This window comes from Varroa destructor, unplaced genomic scaffold (assembly GCF_002443255.2).
Source record: "Varroa destructor unplaced genomic scaffold, Vdes_3.0 BEIS01000003.1, whole genome shotgun sequence".
Lineage (NCBI taxonomy): Eukaryota > Metazoa > Arthropoda > Arachnida > Mesostigmata > Varroidae > Varroa > Varroa destructor.
The window spans coordinates 42,450,180-42,468,934 of NW_019211456.1; the positions used below are offsets into that span (position 1 = coordinate 42,450,180).

An 18,755-nucleotide genomic window follows, 5' to 3' on the forward strand; every position below is an offset into this window, starting at 1 on the left:
GCAATTGCTTCGTTTTCTTAATCGGATAGAGTCAAGTCGTTCATACCGGGGTACAACTACGTCCTGCAAACGCCATTTTGGTTACATTTAACTGGGCTACAAAGGCCAGGGCATGTCAACAAGCTGTAGTTTTGTCTTGTTCAAACAAAAACTTCTATATGATTTTATTATTGATTAAAGTGCAACAACAGAATGATATAGGAGATGAAACTTCGATTTGTTTCATCATATTGCCTACGGGATTCCCGCCCTTTTCCTCACTTATCCCACCGCGCTAGGATAATAACAAAAGACAGAAGTTAACTTAAGCAGTAATAACTAACTCCTGCTCCTCCGATATATTCATCCTTACAACGGACCTTACAACAAGATTCAATGTGACTTTGTGATTAATTTACAACATTTTTTTTTTACGAATAATCATGCAGACTGTTACGTATCACGCGTTTCTGAACACAACTCCAACGACGCTTGTAATACGTCACAATAATCTGTCGGGTTATCGCTTCATTTTGATCGCCGTTTCAACAGCTAGGGATAAAAACGAGCCAATGACGTCAAATTGTCATATCTTTGACGTATGGCACAGCCAGCTAGCTAGCTAGCTAGCTAGCTAGCTAGCTTCACTGCAAGAGCCATATAAGAATACAACATAAATTAACGTAATCTAAACGTGTGCTTTTTTCGTCGTACCGTGGCTATACATTAACACTATATATATATATATATATATATATATATACGATGTTGTAAAAATAGATATGCTTCTTCTTCTTCAAGGGTCTATCTCTAGCAAAGACAAATTACTAAACGTTAGCTATCACTGGTGTGTATATATATATATATATATGTATAGCAGTGTTTGTTAAAAAAAAATAAGCTAAAAAATAATGCAACACACTCAGCTAGCACCATTATGGCACATATCAAAGCAAAGTCGTATATCTCTTCATTTGGTCGTAGACCAGCTAAGTATAGCACAAGATATTACGTCGCCCGTGTTCATGACGGCTCTCGATCATGACAGCTGGGCATTTTTGTGTATTAACGTCTAAACGAACAAATTTTGCCCGATTAATACATATATTCGGTATAGACCATTTCGGCAAATTTAAAGAAAACTATTATTAGGGTATAAATAGATGTGGGCAAGGATATGCGGGGCAATAGATGCTGACATCTAGCGCACGATTACCGTCCATTTCGAATTACTCGCGAAATCCAAAAACTATTACACTCCTCTAACGTATCTACCCAACGATCTCTCAATAGGAGATTCCTCCAGTCCAGGTGATCCGGATATGGTTTTATCGCTCATATTATAATTGCCCATTAATTAATAACGTATTATTCCCGCACCGTTTCTTGTGCTTCTCTCACAGATGTTGAGGCAATTTCGATCTGTGCGGCTCCTTTTCTCTGCACCCATTGAGCCTGATTAGGACAAGCAGTACTTATCTCACCTGGTAAACGCTCGCCCAGTCGCGTCACGCCCACCACAACCCACAACATTAGCGACGCGCTCGCCAACTGCGGAAGTTAAAAGGTGCAAAGCTAAGACGAGGTAAGTTGGAGCAAACAACAGTCGCCATTGGCGCCGTCTACTAATTTAGACACTCATTGATACATCCGCCCCCACAATGCAAATCGAATGAGTCTGCTCCCACCTATTATGGCTTCCCTCACCTACCGCTCATTGATCCGTGACTCAGTCAAAGTGCGTTTGCTTCTGTCTATGCACAATTGATCGTTAGATTGTTGCTAAGCTTTTTAGTTGGTTGACCTGGCCGGTTGTTGCCTAAGCTGGCGCAAACATACGCCTCTGTTATTCTCCCCGTTAATGTCGTCAAGCAATCGGCTCACGTCGGCCGACCGACCCACCGCCATTGCGCAGACGGACGCGGGGGAGCGGTGGCTGAGGAACTCGTCGGGGTGAACAGCGCGAAAACAAAGCCGCAATTCAGCCAATAGTCTGGTATAGTTATGGGGAATAAACTGTTTGCGAAAGTTGCTTAGAATATTAAGCAAAGTTAAATAGCTAGCTAGGTTGTTAGACGTCACCAAGTAAGTAACGATATATGCCGAATGAAAAGTGAGTGAGTGCCAGTTAAGTTGGCCGTTACTGACTAGCGGGAACTTAACACCGAATTTGAAGTTAACGAAGGCTGAGTACTTTATCTTGGTCACACCTCTTTCGGACTACGCTGTCAATAGACTGAACGACGAGAAATCGCTACGGGTGTATTGCTCCCGATGTTACGAATTGCTTCTGTTAGGACTGTTAGGACAACGAGGGCATTTTCATCGAAGCGTTAGGATTATTTGGTTTGTGCAATACACTTTTCGGCCCTAGCCCTGTATGTAGACGTGGTATTAATTCTGTTTTCGCCGGTTCTTTATTGGATTCTTAACGAATACAAGCGGAGAGCAGGTGTCAATTTGGAAGAATCTCACCGATTCGATGGTAAGTTCGTTGGTGAAGATGATCACTCCAGCTATACTGAAATACACCATATCTACACTGACTCAACGAATTGATCTTATCTGTATCTAAAAATGTTAATAAAATAAAAACTGTTTATATCAAATATGAGAGTCCCAGCTGTTGCTGTGACTATCCCATACGTGAATGCAAGTTGGGCTTTTACTTGGGGTGCTTGTCAACGATGAATGGCAGGTGTTCCGATGGAGAAGTTACGACTTATTGCGGTGAGGCGTTACAAGTCTATACAGAAGCAACTTGTTTTAGATGTATAGTAACAGAAAGTACGAAATTAGCTACAGATAATTAATAGCATCACGAGTAACAGTATAATAGATCAGTTCCCCAGGAGATCGGGAAACGGTCTTGCCCCTAAGGACTTGTCTACAGAGGACGAGGTTTTCAGCTATTTTATTTATCTGATATTACAATTCTTGTAGTACAGCTCCGACTATGTGCCATGAAATACTGTAATAATTCAAGCACTATATATTCTTCCGTGGTGGCCATTGCGCTCACTGGCCGACCGCTATAACTCTACCGCTGGGGACGATGGCGGTCACATTTTTTAGACTACGAATTAAATCTATGCTTAGAGTAGTTCGAGGAGACGTTTCGCGATGACGGTCGTGGCGGTGCGTGCGACTCTATCGCTTAATGGCTCGAGTTCATCCAATGCATATGGTTCCTTGAGTGTCTGTCCTAAGTTCGCTATCGTGGCCTATCCGTCAACTTGTTCCACGTGCTCAATCTAAACACCGAACAACATTGAACTCGATCGTACAGCTGCTACAAACATTCGAATGATATTTAACATTCGACAGCCTTTCCGTGGCGATCACTCCGTGGCCGATTCCGTGGCGACAGCGTGAAAAGGTCACGGTGGACGGCCATAGAATTTCATCGTGTGTCTAGCTTTTCCCACGCAGCTATAGCCGACTACGTTGATTAAGACAACCGCAACGACCCTAACAGCGAATGGTTGTGGCTGAGCCTAGGTTTGGACAACAGATTTGGCACAAAAGGGACTGTCATCGTATAGTTGCGTTGCTTTTCGACGATGAGTATGTTTGATACATAGTACTTCAATGTACAAAACGAGATGATGATATTCACCGGCCTCGTGGAAGGTCGCCAAAGATGGCTACTGAAAAAACAATGTGGTCGAGAAGTAATACGAATCTATTTTTTTTTTGCACAGCTGTCACTTATGTTATTGTACTGTACATGTATCATTTCCTAAACCGGTCGGATCAGTAACATCCATATTCAATCAATTGCAGGTGACAGTTATCCGTGAAAGGCGTGCGCTACAATTGAAAGTAGCCAAACATAATGGCTTTCGGCATAGTCGTATGCCACCGAACGATTTCTCGCCGTTTCGAAGCTAATCCCTCCGGTTTCTGATAACGGAGGATGGCGAAGCATTTACTTTTAACAACAACAACAACAACAGCTAGAGCTATTAGGGCTAATCTCAGATTTTTGCTCTGGCTTACAAATGTGGCTTACAATGTGGACATAAATTCCAAATAGAGCCTCTCGAATCTTGTCAACTATGACAACAAAGGGACAATGGAAAGCTAACACAAGCTATGCTAGCTTCAAAAGATCTTTATATAATAATATAAAAGAGAAATCAAATGTTTTAGGACTTTTAACGAAGACACCTAATAATAATAGAGTATCTCTTCGGTCTATGATGTCAGGCTCATTTTGTTACGGCTGCAGCGTACCATCAGCTCTAATCATAGTCACAGCTTTGGTTGGTTGACGTTATTATGGTCAGGTAGTTTTCTACTTCGATTTTCTCGCAGTGTCCCTTCAGCGCGACTGTGATAGAAGTTTTAACGATCTCGAGGCCAGTGGTTCGGTACGATGGCCTAGCTCGACATAGCAAAAGCTGCCCAAGGTTCTCTTCTACTCTACCAATTCTGGTAAAATGAACGGTAATCTGCTGGTTTTGACGGCACTGACTACATGTGTGGTTGTACCTCCGGATAAAGACTTCAGTTGTTAATCGTCGCATAAAAACCACGCAATCGGACAACGTCAAGCTAACACTTTCAATGTCCTTCTTTCCTAAGCTGATGACGTCCACGACCGTGAGGCCAGGGAGGGCGAAATAGGCATGACCGAGTCTCGTTAGCCGGTGTGATGGCGAACAGTCATAACCGATGTCATTTTAAACGACGGTCGGAATAATCTTCCGAAGTCAAATGATTTTTTGGCCTAAGTCAGCAATCATTCATTTATTTTAGCTGCGGCATCGAATGAAAGCCTTTGACTCGCATTAGGCTTAGGCTTAGCTGGAGTTACTGCTGCCGTCATTTTACATCTTCAAGTAATTCGTGCGCTTGCTCGTGTGTCCCTCCGAACAAAAAAAGATCAGGAGCCAATAAGCGTGACCCCCCCCCTCCCCTCCCCTCCGCTTCCCTCCAACAAGTCATGCGGAGTCATATAGAAGGTAAGGATAACAATTGCTGCCATTATGTCTTTGACATTACACGCTCGTCAAACTATGTTCACTGACTGAGGTGAGCGTTTGAATAACACTCAATAACTCGTCCTGACATGGGCGTCTGGTGACTCGTTCCGATTCAGAGCTTAAAGTCGCATACGAGCTTTTACGGTGCGTTGATTAGAGCCGAAGAAGAGCTCGGAATTTGTTTAGCGCTTATGAAACTCAGACCGTTGCTTCCGTATCTACACAACACAAGTGGTCTTGCTATTCTAACGTGCAGCATACTCTTCGTAAGCCTTTAGCTGTTCTTAGTATTTTAAATGAAAGCAAACATATGTAATCATGGTTGCGGAAACGCCAAACGACACAGTCGTTCGCATCATATGGTTTCCTGTGTGCTACCTGTTGTTTCTGTTTTTAGTATGTTTTTAGAATATGTAAAAATCAATCAATAGAAATACGGACATTTATTAAAAAAATTTCGGAACGAATATAATATTTTAGCATTACTCATTATAGAAATGATAGCATTATGGGCATGAATTCTTCGCTTGGGGCTAGGCTTTTCCCACAGTTTAATTATGTGTCAGCGGCGGTAGCTGCTGCGACAACAGCTGTCGTAACGCGAACCCCATTGCTTGAAGTGACTTTCATTTTGGGCCTGAACAAATATTTTATCCATTTACGTTACTCGTTATCATCGTGGCTTTTTTTTTTTTTTTTTTTCGGTCATTCCCAGGATTTTGTGCCCGGAAGTCGGTGTCTTCGACCGAACCAGTTTCACTAGCAGTTCAGCGGTGGCGCGCGAAAAACCTAACAGGGACTCAGCGAAACGCAATTGACTTACATTCACTGTATGTGGTAATCCTCGAAAAGCCGCAAAAATACCAAACAAAAACGAATCTCCTAGAGTCTGCAACACGTGGGGCTCTATGTGATGTGTCAATTTAGCGTGCAGAACATCAAAAACTGTTCAGGGGTACAATTGAAACGCATTCATTTGGGATGCCACCCACTCAATTATTATCACGTACCTATCATGCAAAAGCACACACGCACGCACGCACGCACGCACTAAATACACACATATATATATACACCTAGGTTGAGTTCCTGTGAGCCTAGAGACTCCTGTTGGGATAACTGTCCCATAGACGAGACGAGAAGATTTCGTGGTGAAACCAGTGTTACTCTAGCTTTTAGATTTTTACCTAAATATTCACCATTTGTTTATCTTATATATATATATATATATATATATATATCCTTGGGCTCTCGTGTAGCTATGCTTCCGGTCACAAGACAAACAGGGAGCCAGCTCCCAGAACAAAAGGGTCGGATTGATTTTGAGATGTCACTAGTGAAAACGAAATTGCTTCAGACGAGATGCTAATTAATAGCATTGGTGAAGAAAGGCAGCTCTACGATGATGATAAATGGGTTATGCATCAACGATAAGCGTTATCTGCCAGATAAACATGTGCCGTGCGCACCCATTTGGCAAATTGCTACTTCCGAAGAAAATGCATATACAATTGTGCGTATATGTAGATAGAAGACTTCTCATAGAATCGAGAGGTTTCTTTTTCGAAAAGATTCCCACATCACTGAAATGTTCAAGTAGTTCCAGCCGAAAAGCGACCCCAGAATTTAGCGGCCACCAGCGCCATTTAACAATCGATTACTAATACAAAAAAACCAGTCTCAGCGTTAGAAGAACACTTCTAATGGGTTGTTTGAGCGGAGTGACTCAGGGCTTGCTTATAGTTAGGGCTGTTTCGGACAAGTTAGCAGCTTCCCTCCTCGTTACTACCATCGCTGTTCTAGTTTTCTGGTCTGTATCAGTCCCTAAATCAAACAGTTTGCACCGTTGGCGTTGTCAATAGCGATTCTAACAGCCAAACGACCGAAGATGACTCAGCAAGAAGACAGCCTGAGTCAGGGAATGCGGCCGTACAATATAGATATAGTAAAAATGAACCGTTTCGTCAACAATAACGACAACGACAACAGTTAAAGCTGTAGCGTTGACAGAGGAGCGATCGTCTGTCTCTGGGGGACACCGTCATGTCGCCATTAACGGCCATCTGATAGTGTGGGCTGTAAGGAAGGAAGTTTCTGATTCTAATGGTGATGACTGCTAGACTAGAGTCCCTGACTGGAGCCTGAGATAGGCTTGTTGCAGCAATGCAACTGCCGTTACCATTGTGCCTGTCTAGGTTATGTGTGCGTTGTTGTTGTTGCTGCTGCTGCTGCTGCTAAGGTGTCGTCGTCCCAAGATACCCGTTAAGAAATGTTGTCCCCTGAAGTGTGACCATCGACCAGGTAACGGCTACGTTACCACCGAAGATTACCGCCGTTCATACGTGAAGAGTGTCATCACGCGATGATTCTACGGTATTACCGCTTGCTGCATAGCGCCAACAGCAACACTGCATGGCATGGCACTATTGCACATTCAGGCTGCCGGTGGAGACGGAATACGCAGTGCTATCGGCGTTCGCTCCCGGTCATGACAATAGAGATAAAGCCCAAGATGCTAAGACAACCTTATCCATTACTCAAGAAGACTTTCGTTACCCGCAATGACAGTTACAGCTACAGTTATCTTTCATCTTTATACTCCGTTCGTTGTTGCGTGTCGGCGGATCGACTACGGCGTAGCCGCTGATGACTCTTCGCACCGTAGCTCCATTCACTGCTGTTGGTCTGTCCTTTATGGCCTGCGTGTCGTTGTTTATCAGTAGGATTAGCGGCTGTACTCGCATCATTCGGCCGGCTGGCCCATCGATTGATCAAACGCAAAGAAGGAAAATAAAGCACAGCGTAGAGTATCGATATTTTTTGTGTGTGTGTGTGTTTTTAAACAATAGTTCCTAATCGAACGACGGATAGACACGCTCAGGTCGATATTTAAGCTTAAACTGGATTTTTTCGATCAATTGACCTATGTTCATTATCATCAGCATTAGGTCTGGCGGTATGGCGAGACGACGAACTAGGCATCCCATCAGTCTGAGGTACCATACGTCCGTGAAAAGACTATCGTCGATTTGTTTATCATCTACCTAACTTTAAGGATAACAGATTTTGCATACGATGAATAATGGTTAAATAATGAATCTGTATTGGTATGGAAGTGATATTTTATATGTCAGCTTGGTTGATCTCTCTTTAAAGCAATAACGTTTTAGATCAAGTTATTGTCGAGTTCGTCCCAACCCCGTACGGACCTATGTATATTCTTCATATGGCCTTTTCCTGCTGTGCGTCGTCTCGTAATGCCTCATCATCTGGTAGCAGTGATTCTACGGACAGACTACGTAACAGGCCGCTTGTCATCCAACGCGATAAGCGTCATAAAGCAATACAGAACGTTGCATAGCTTTTTCTCCAAACGGATACGTAGATATTATTCAGACAGGTTCGCCTGTTGCCTGATTTTCACTTGTACCATGTTAAAACGTGTGCGACGTCTTTCCTCTGCCTGTATGTCTCGCCGTGTGTTTGTAAGCGATTTCGATTTTTCGACGATTCATTCGTTCTTCAGCGGATGAGACATTTCCTTTGTATTAAACGCAGCTGAAACAGGGGCAACTGTAGCTGTTTTGCTATTGGCTACGTTACTATGCATTGGTGGGCGACTCAACTATAATTCAATACAACAGCGTAACCGGTTTACCGTTATATTGTAGTAGTAGTAGTAGTAGTAGTAGTAGTATGTATGTATGCAGATGAAGTTTGCCTCTGCAACATGTATCATAACTGGGTGTGACCCTGCTCGTGACCGGGCATGCAAAAGCTTTGTATCTATCTTTGAGTAAATGTACATTGGTATATAGCTAAAGGGAGTCAAAGAAAACTTTGTCCAAATTTTAGAAGAGAACAACGTTTTTAAAAAGGCCAGCTTTCGAAGCTTTGTTAAGTCGATAGAAAGCCAGTGCTCGCAGTGAGCTACAGTGGCTGCAGAAATGTCTCTGCTTAAACATAATGTATCTAGGAATAAATGAAATAGGACATGAAGTCTTTAATTATACATATATATATATATACGATAATTTGACGACGGCGGGTACAGTGCCTATAGCTTTGTTTAGCTATAGGTATGTTGTAACCGGTCTGCCGATAGCATCAGTAACGTTCAGCTAACGTATCTGTGCCGGTCAACACAGTAGCCTATACGCATGCACGTGACTTTTACTGCTTTGTCCATGAATATCGGCATGTGTATGCACGTAGTGGCGGTAATGGCAGTATGTAGAATTTTAGCTACGATAACGATTGCTACTATGGCAAAACCGCCTAGATGTAGCCAATTTGGTTTTAATGGTTCCAAGTTCGCGACCCTCGAACGAGTTCAACGAACCCTTCTGGTCTCATTGTTGTTACTGCTGCTGCTGCTGCTGCTGCTGCTGCACGTTATGGCGCAGTCCTTTAAAAGCGTTACAAACGAGGATCCTCTAGCGAGCCGACAACGCGAGCGGATGGAAGAATAGCAAACGAAAAATCCAAGGAAAAATCATCGCGTCAGCAAAAAACCGTGGCAGGAGCAGCGGTAGCAGTACAAACGGCAAGAGAAAAAAACGATATATACATAACTAACACAGTGAACACTTGTGTGATGAAAAGCGTATGACTATTGAACAACCGCAATAGACACATATTGCTAATGTTAATACTATTATATCTGTTCGTATGACCACACAGTATGTAACAGTACGTGCATGATGTACTTCGACGTGCAAGTGGCACGTCTAGGTCGATGATGGCAACGAAAGAATTGTGCTAGGTGTACCTTTGCTACAGCATCGTTTCGAGCTTTGGCATAGATTAAGGGTTCTCGCTGCAGGCAGACTACGTACGTGTAGTTAGTCTAAAGCACTGTTCTTTTTGCTCGACCATCTGCTTTTCGTTGTTACTTATTCGACTTTTGTTGTTCACTGACGTGAGGAAAGCTACCGCCGTTGACGTTTGTCTTCATTATTTAGATTCGTCATCAGAGGCAGCAGCGGAAGCATCAGCAGAGACAGCTGAATAAAGTTATTGCGATATTTGGTAGTGCTAAAGTAGTTCAATTGTAATTTATGGCGTCGCAGATCAACGATGACAACAGGAAACCAAAGTTGTAACTTACATCATCTTCCAGTAAATTTTTACAGATGCAGCCCACATACGCGTGTTGCTATAAATATACGTAACAATCTAGCACGAATCACTCGCTTAATTCTAATGCTATTTTTTTTTTAGAAGACATTGACCAAAAAGCGATGTAGGTCTTCGTAAAGATGCCGAAGGTAGGTTTGTTTCATGAATCTGACGACACGGTAAAAACGCTGTTCTTAAGATGCTACTCGACGCTTATTGATCTATCTCAGTATCTCATTGACTCTTTCATGGGCACATACATCATATACTGATACGTGCGGACTAACAACTGCCACCCATACCTTACTACTAAATGCACCATGCACAAACACTAAATATATATGAAAAATGATCGGCATACGTGCAAGAATACGTTTTTTCTTTACTTAGACCAAACACACGTTTCACTAGTACGAGTCGGTCATGGGCATCGCGGATCACCCAATGATTGCTCCAATCTCGTGAAGAGCAGAGCTTGCTCGATCACAGTTCACTCGTCTGATCATCGCTATTCGATTAAATGGACGACACTGCTCATCGGTGCTCGGATTCCTTGGACTAGGCAGTGTATACGTGAACGTTTGTGACACGAACACACACAACCGAATTCTTCACTCTCGTTCGCTTGTTTATCTTCGTTCGATCGACTGCAGGTGCAACCGATTTCAGTTATTCCCATCATTGGGCAACACATTTAACACTGAACACTACTGCAGTCGACGTACGATAGATTGAAAAGGTCGTGCGAGCACCATAACATCGATTAGGTTAGATAGAAACGCGTACGCCTTCTACGATGACTACCGACCCTTATTAGGACAAACCCATTAACCACTACAAATAAGGGCGTATCGTTCATTATTCCTTTTATTACGAACGCTACCAAATGCTATTGTCGCTGGGGCGACAAGCGGAGATAGCATTACCGTTGCTTTTGCCACGACCTAATTTTTTTTGCCCACCTTCCACTATTTGTTATTGCTCTATATAAGAATCTGGGTGTGTATGAATAGGATTTGTCCGACCACGCCTTGAATGCCCCCATTGCATGCTACAGTAAGGGCAGTTAATCCAAAACAGCTTGTAAGTTCTTAATCCGGTTAGCTAGCTATTGTCATCGCCATTGCATCGACTGGAAGAAGGCAGCTCGTCTACTACTTATACGTATAAAATAGATCAAACATTGAAGTAACTTTACCTCATCAGCGTGGCTATGAACAGTGGTCGTGCTAGCTGATCCTTGATTAGTTTAGATATGCTATTGATGTTTACTCTTATTCTACGGTTCGTTCCGAGCATTTTGGTAAATGTTTACCAAAATATTTGTCTAGTCATTTAATAGACCTACGAGCTAATAGCAACAACTTTCTATTAGCTCTCGTAGTGGCCAATGGAATGGAAATATATATAGTATGATCTTATTAGGCTCGATTGGGGTTATTTAATGACGCACGTACTTCAGCTGCACAGCGCTGTATATCTGCAAATTGAACGATCATTAGTCTGTGTGAGGGCATTTTCTCTTGGTGAGGGCAACAAATGTATTGATAAACGGGCAATTAACAGATCAACCTATCAACAAATCAGAAACCTAAAGTTAACCACTCGTTGTGGGTAAATGGCTGTATTGCGGCTCACCTTTGGCGTACCGGCTAACGCTACAAGCCTTGCTCATGCTCGTGCGTTCCTAACGATCTGGCTGTCTCATCAAAAGTCTTCGCTTCGTGTGTCTTTGTGCTGGTAGCGTGTATGATCCACGCATTTAATGTTAGAGTCGTCATTATTTGGAAATAGTAATTTGTCGGATGACATCTCAGGATACCATATCATTCCATCTAAAAGGAATCTCGTTAAGACGAACCGTTAAACTCCTTATGACGTTTTATCATTTCAGTTTTTTGACACGTATACAAACACTTGAAGCATGCACAGCTGTAACTTCCTAGGTCGGGGGGCAGATCGATAGATGAATGGAGCAGATTCAGACGGAAGCCGATTGTGGAAGCATGATTGGGTAAGCGAACGCTTAAATAAGACATAGCTAAATAAAACAATAATCCAGTAAACTAATGAAAAAATCTTATATTGAACAAAAATTACTTTTATTATATTTTGCCGTTTCGTTGATCCGACGCTTATGCTTATCTCTGTGTTTGGTTTCATGTATCTATCGGTATAATAGCAATATATCCTTGCTTGTTTCCGGTGTTTCAGTAACCGCAAACGTTCGAACGAAGGTAAATCTGTCGCGGTAGTCAAACAGCTTGTCTCTCCCTCGCTCTCATCATCTATAATACGGTGGATAAAAGACAGTATGGCATACCTATGAGCACGACTTTGGATGTCGCTGACCGCAGCGTCTTTTGATAGCTGCGTAACGAAAATTTGTCGGCTCGCTCCTTCGTCCATGAACGTTGACAAACGTCACGGCCGCGGCGGGAGGCGCGGATACGCCGCAAGATGTACCCGTTGCACCTCAGCGCGGTAATGGGTGTTCGGGATCGCGCAGGTCTTGAAGAGAGGATGTCCTGCATCACTATGGCGCTTCTGTAGCTACAGCAGATCGCCCATGCGCTGCCCTGCTGATCCTGCTGCCTGGACGCATGGACGTATCCACGCATTGTGAACACAATAAAAACAAGTACAATAACTATACTTGCACTCGTCATCTCACATAAATTGTACTGGCAGACATATACGCAAATTTTGACTTAGGTCTACGCATATGATACGTGTACGAAACGTGATTACGTACAACAGCAGGACGATGCATGTAAATACTCATTGTAGACCCGCTGCGGCCGCGCATATTTGACCGCGTGGCTCTGTTACGCATAGTGATTGTGTGCACATTGATTTCCCATGTCAAACCCACTTTGTATTATTGTAGCTGGCATTTGGCGTATGTGGGGGCCAAAGCAGACGATTTTTTTGCATTTATCTGATCGCAATCGCTTGAGCAACATGTGCCCTGGAAATTGCCTGTCGTAGGAACGGATCGTTGTGGAGAGCCTATATCGAACGCCATAGCGGCCGGAAGTCAGCAAACAGATGTCAAAAGACAGATCCCGATACGTGAACACTCTGCACAATGTACTCGTTATGATTGCCATCCGTCAAAGTGTCCCAGAGTCAATACACAGACGCATACACACACAGTAAATATACAATCATTACTGTTACAGCTTTGATTTGATCGAACGCTATCGGATGGCACGGGACGTGGCTCATGTCCTGCACCACGCAATATCAGGTCCGGTGAAAAATCATAATTTTCTAATATTCATTAATAATAGTAATAATAAATTTGCATTAATTAGCGAACAGTCGCTACAAATATCGAACAAGCATAACGCTAACAGTATATGCTATTGTGTTCGAACAATCACGACCCGGGTTGAGGGTTTCACTTCCAGCGTAATTTACTCAGCAATTCTTAGAAATCTTACTCTTTTTCTAATAATTACTAAATTATTATAGCGCCTCTAATCATCTAACCATCAATCCAAGCATAACAAAAGAGTTGAAAGGTATCACTAAATGTATAGAGGTAAAACTGTCTGAGTTGTACTGCGCAACGTCGTAGTTCTTCTTTGTCGTCGAGCGTCTTTACCGTACCGTTAGCAGGTAGGATCGACTTCTAACGACACGTTTCTAGCGACACGAAGAACATAAACATGGCAACAACGTATTTATAACGCTCAGAGACGTTGTGACGGTTGTGGCACACGGTATCAGAGTGATGCGTGTCATCAGCGACCCTTCATCTTAGATACACGTAAAAGAAATGACTGGAGTTTAATTAAGATATTTCATATACATGTTAGATAAATGAATCTTTTATAATCAGTTACTACTAGAATTTAACAGGTGTCATAATGATCAATTCGCCTCGGTGGAAGATTCTGTGTTAGGCAAAATGATGACTTCGTGAGAAGCCAACCTTTGGAATACTGATAGAAAGTTCATGTTGGCTTAATCACGGATCGGTGACTTTTGCACTATTCTGCTTCTCGATACACACTGCGTATTTGCTATATTTTATATATATATTTATATTTATATATATATATATAGCACCAGAGCGAAATGTATTTATCTCGTAAATGTCATATAATGTAAAAGAAAGGAAAAAAAAATGTCGATTATTCGGTTAGCTAGATAAGGTCTATGTCCTGTTCAAAGTAAAACTACAATAGACAACCTGGTCATCATATTGAAGGGCCATCTAATATAAAAACCGATCGTTTCTTAGTGGCTTTATCCGCGTGTGTAAGTTCTTAATTATGCGCGTAGACGATCTTGGCACAGACATTATCATCTCTTACCCATCTGGCAAATTGAACCTTTTTCTTTTTTTCTATAATATCAAATCGAGATATATACTATATGTATTCTATTGTATTTGCGAAAACAAATCCTTCTGTCTAGTATTTCACTTTAATGCTTAAGTGATTTCAGGGTTCTACCTTTGTGTCATAGTTCGCGATATTCATTCCCCTTCAATCTCACATGGACGCCATGGACCGTAAGGATCCAACACTGCGTGACTGCGGACGAACGTGTTTGACATCAGACGGTTAGAACGATAACAGAAATTGAAGTGTTCTGGTCCCGATGGCCCGGCAAGCGGTAGACAAGGTGATCTTGTACTAACGATTTGACCGTCTTTCAAGCGTTAATCATTATCGCAGACGGTGATATTCAATGTAATCTGCCTGTCAACACGGAGCATGCGAACAGGAAACACTGCAAATTTACACGACATTGACGATACTACACGTGATCGGAAAAAGGACGCATCACGTCCGAGTCTTCGTCACTGCTGGATTTTCAGTGCCGTCACATCGACGATCCGTACACACGTTGCGCATAGTGGGTGGCAAGGCTAGAGCAACGTGGATTTGGATTTTTCATCATCATATTGTGTTATGACTAGTGTTTATTCGACTTCCAGGTCCAAGATTATTGGCTTACATGATAGCGTTCTAGTAAACCCCCATAAGGCAGCACCCCAGGGCTACTGCTGTGAAAGTCCCTAAGCTATTATAGACGGCTATAGTTTCCAGTGGCATTTCACATCTGTCACGGTGAGTTTGGCTGTGTATGTCGCAGATACCAAATGTTGACAACAGAAAAGATCGAAGAAACTGAATCAGTCGTATTCTGTTACTATCTGGTCGTATTCAACCGTTACAATCGTACGGCCTGCTTCTCGTACACGAGGGTGCCACGGCTGCGGCGGCCTAGTTATGTTCGAATGTCAGCCCCCCAACGGCCGGTCCAATACCGGTAACATTGATCACTACACACACGCTTCGAGGTGATAGGCCGCCGCAAATAGTCACCAAGCTTAGCAAAAAAATTTAGAAACGTCACTATGATCATCAGACACTTCACAACGTCTCTGTATTTTCGATGGCTACCTATTTCATCCCATCTTATAAATTAGAGGTAATAAGGACCCTTACCAAACTGTAAAAGGTATTAACAGCATTCATAACTTCCTAAAACAAAAACTATCGCTCCCGGATACGATTTGCTCGTAGCTACGTTAACGAATAACACGATCTTCGTTTTGCGATGTTAACTTGGGGCGATTGCGATAACGCCGACCGCTGTACAGCCAGGCTGAACAAGAGAGACCCCGTTTCGATCTGATCCAATGAAAGTTGATTTTTTTTTTTTCATCGTGTAATTTATGCGAGAGAAGGCTTTTTATCACGACAAACAGTTCCGTATCGGAACTGTTTAAGTTATATATTATACTCATGTTAAAGTCTTGGAAAGGATAAACGACTCAAGATTCAATTCTCTGAGTCTGAGATAATAGGATCATTATGATGCTACCAGGTTCACAGTGGAATGTAACTGCTCCGAACGGATGCCTCGTTTCCTGGATGCCATCCTCCCTCTGTGTTTGCAAACCACATGACCATACGAAACCACGGAAATATAAAGCAGTTGAAAGACGAGCAAAGAGCTTGCTCGAAGCGGCTTCATTACATAAAAATAATCTCAAAAATCAAAAATGCAGAGAAGCAGAAAAATGCGGCTGTTGCTGTTGTTGCCGTTATTGCCGATCACGGTGAACCGTCAACAGAAAGGAGCGTCAGAGGAGCACCATTTTTAAACTTCATTATGACTACGCACGCTGAAGCTCGACGTCGTATTATTGCTTACTGTTTATTGTTGCATCAGGTTGATCAAAAGAATTTTGCTTGTAGAAATCGTTGTACGATGACAAACATACCTCTTCGAGTCTCCTCAACAACCGTGATATAATGATCACAATCCTTTTTCGGCCACCTTAGACTTTACTGAGGTCGTTTGATCATTCGGGCTAGCAGGTAACGTATTTCGGAACGGTCTATGGATAAAAAGGAACACAAATTTAGCACAATACGTACGTAGGTAAGTTTACAACGACCTTTATACTGCTAGATAAAATATGAAATCATAGCGGTGCTCATTTATCTATGTATTAGGTGGTCTTATTAGGCCTCAATTTTTCAGAACCACAAAATGGTGGAACATCGCTTTACAGCGAGGACCGTCGGCGTTAGCAAACTGAAACGAAGTGTTGTCAACTTGGCAAGTGGCGCTTGTTGTATGCTACGTAAGATTTGTTCTGGAAATGTCTTCTTTCTATTAGGGTGAGGTATAGGTAGAGTGCGACGAGTTTGGCTGGTGTGCAGTAAACGTCTCATTTGTACATGCTTAAGCGTCGTCGGATTTTTTGCCTAGCTCACTTCTAATGCTGCAATTAACAAACGCTATTCCATGCATTCCAACTTATGGCAGCTTGTGTTGATACCATCAAGTTAAAACTTGTCGCATCTTTTGTAAACTTTATTGAGTAGGCGTTTTTCTTTTTCTATTCACACCGGCCTTATGTTTAGGTAGAAACAGATAAAGCCAAAAGTAGGTATATGACTCAGGTATCATCTTAGCTCTGACTTTTGGCATATCCCCTCTCTCGCTTTGCAGATCATTATAATTACTGTGTTAACATAGATCGAGCTCAATAATTTTGAGGATAGAAAGAAAATCCGTTCGATGTCAGGAGAATTTCGTCCGCTTTTCTTCGTCGTCGTCGTTGTCGTCGTCGTCGTCGTCGTCGTCGTCGTCTGAACACGGACGTACGGTCAGACAGGTCGGGAAGTTGCAACGTTTAAACGTTTGTTCTATTATCTCTTGAAGTCATCTAAGTATCAACACATGCATATACGGTGAATGATAGCTTCGCCACATAATAACGACCTTTCGACTGTTCATTTAGCAATACCCAGCTGCCGTATACGTTGTGTGCGATCTTATATCGACGTCACTCCGTATGACCGCCACTGCGCCCATCTCAGTGCTTTTATCAGTAAAATTCATCTTTATTTCGACACATACACACATTTCGATACAATTTTTTTTTATCCTAACGTATATATGTTTACATTGCCTGCCCATGTACGCACGCATGCATTTATTTCGAGAAGACAAATCTGGGTCCCAGCATCTGATTATTTCAGAGATAAGAATTTATTCAAAAAATAAAACTTTATCACTTTATCATTACTATGTATATCGCTGCCTCTGTTTGAGACTTTGCATTTTCAAAATCGATTATACGTCTCATACACGGATCGACGATAAGGGAAGAGTATAATATAAACACAAATGTAATCGTTTTTAATTCTGTTGGTCATCTGCTGAAGGCATTAATTGACAACGAATATAGTACAACCACTGAGCACAGCTTTTTTTTTTCAATATTCGACGCCCTTCAACGGTCAGCGATGAAAATCTCTACGAATATGTTGCCCCCAGTGTGAAGATGGTACTTGGCTTAGCGGCGAGCTTCCGGACTACGAATGATTCCAGCTTTGCAGTAGTAGGAGCTGGCGTTCTTAGCAGCAAAAGCAGGTAGTATTGGCCGTATCGACGAGCTCGTAGCGCATACATACATACACACAAGCACACAACTTGTCTGCTACTGGCATGAAGATAATGGCGGAAAAACTTACATCCGAATTACGAAGATCTCAACAATGATCACTGAAAATTTCTTACCTGGCTGCAACAAATCCACTACTGAGAAAATAGTGATCCACTGATATTGCGCCGGGAGAAATATCTAATGTCCACATCGGCTATGGCTTTTGAAATTGGTTTGTATTAATTTTATTTGCGCTTGCATCGGCGAGAACACCGGACGCGTCCGCACCGCGAACTTTTATGTATATATCGCTTCTAGGTAAAACCCTCTTTCAGCACACGCAGATATAGAACAATTTATCTGCTTTGAATGGAACTAGCCGTAAAGTGAATTCATATTTTGTTTGCAGTTTCAAGCATTAGATAAAAGTCCAACGGAGGTGTCGATTCGAGGAGTGTCTCACCGAATATGGGTTGCGCGTTATGGCCACCTTCTGTCAGGTGGCTGCAACCTTTTTTTGCTTTTATCGTCAATATCTCATATTTGTTTGCTATACCATATGTCCGATTGTTTAGCTGCTAGATATAGGGCGAGGCTTGCGTGTGTATCATCGCTTCGTGGTCAAATAGAAAAACAGTATAGCAATGGCCGCCGTGAGAAGATCGCTGACTATGATGTAGAAAGTGAACATTGAAAAGCCCAAGTAATTTATAGAGGGCGCTGAATGTAAAACC

At 42.3% G+C, this 18,755-nt stretch overlaps 1 protein-coding gene and 1 long non-coding RNA gene across 13 annotated transcripts in view; one reads left to right on the forward strand and one right to left on the reverse strand.

The window, feature by feature from the left end:
• Window positions 1-18,755, reverse strand: part of mwh (multiple wing hairs) — a 169,094-nt gene that overhangs the window by 89,389 nt on the left and 60,950 nt on the right. The window lies entirely within an intron of this gene.
• On the forward strand, window positions 1,622-18,054 carry LOC111248226 (uncharacterized). Of its 8 annotated transcripts, none has more exons than XR_015322820.1 (6): window positions 1,622-2,464; window positions 3,766-4,949; window positions 5,686-5,800; window positions 11,986-12,105; window positions 12,306-16,710; window positions 17,082-18,054. It is a non-coding gene; the product is annotated as an uncharacterized LOC111248226 (long non-coding RNA). The 8 variants fall into 8 exon arrangements; XR_015322815.1 differs by lacking the exon at window positions 3,766-4,949 and having other exon boundaries at window positions 1,627-2,464; window positions 12,306-16,505; window positions 16,608-16,710; XR_015322816.1 differs by lacking the exon at window positions 3,766-4,949 and having other exon boundaries at window positions 1,630-2,464; window positions 12,306-13,344; window positions 14,553-16,710.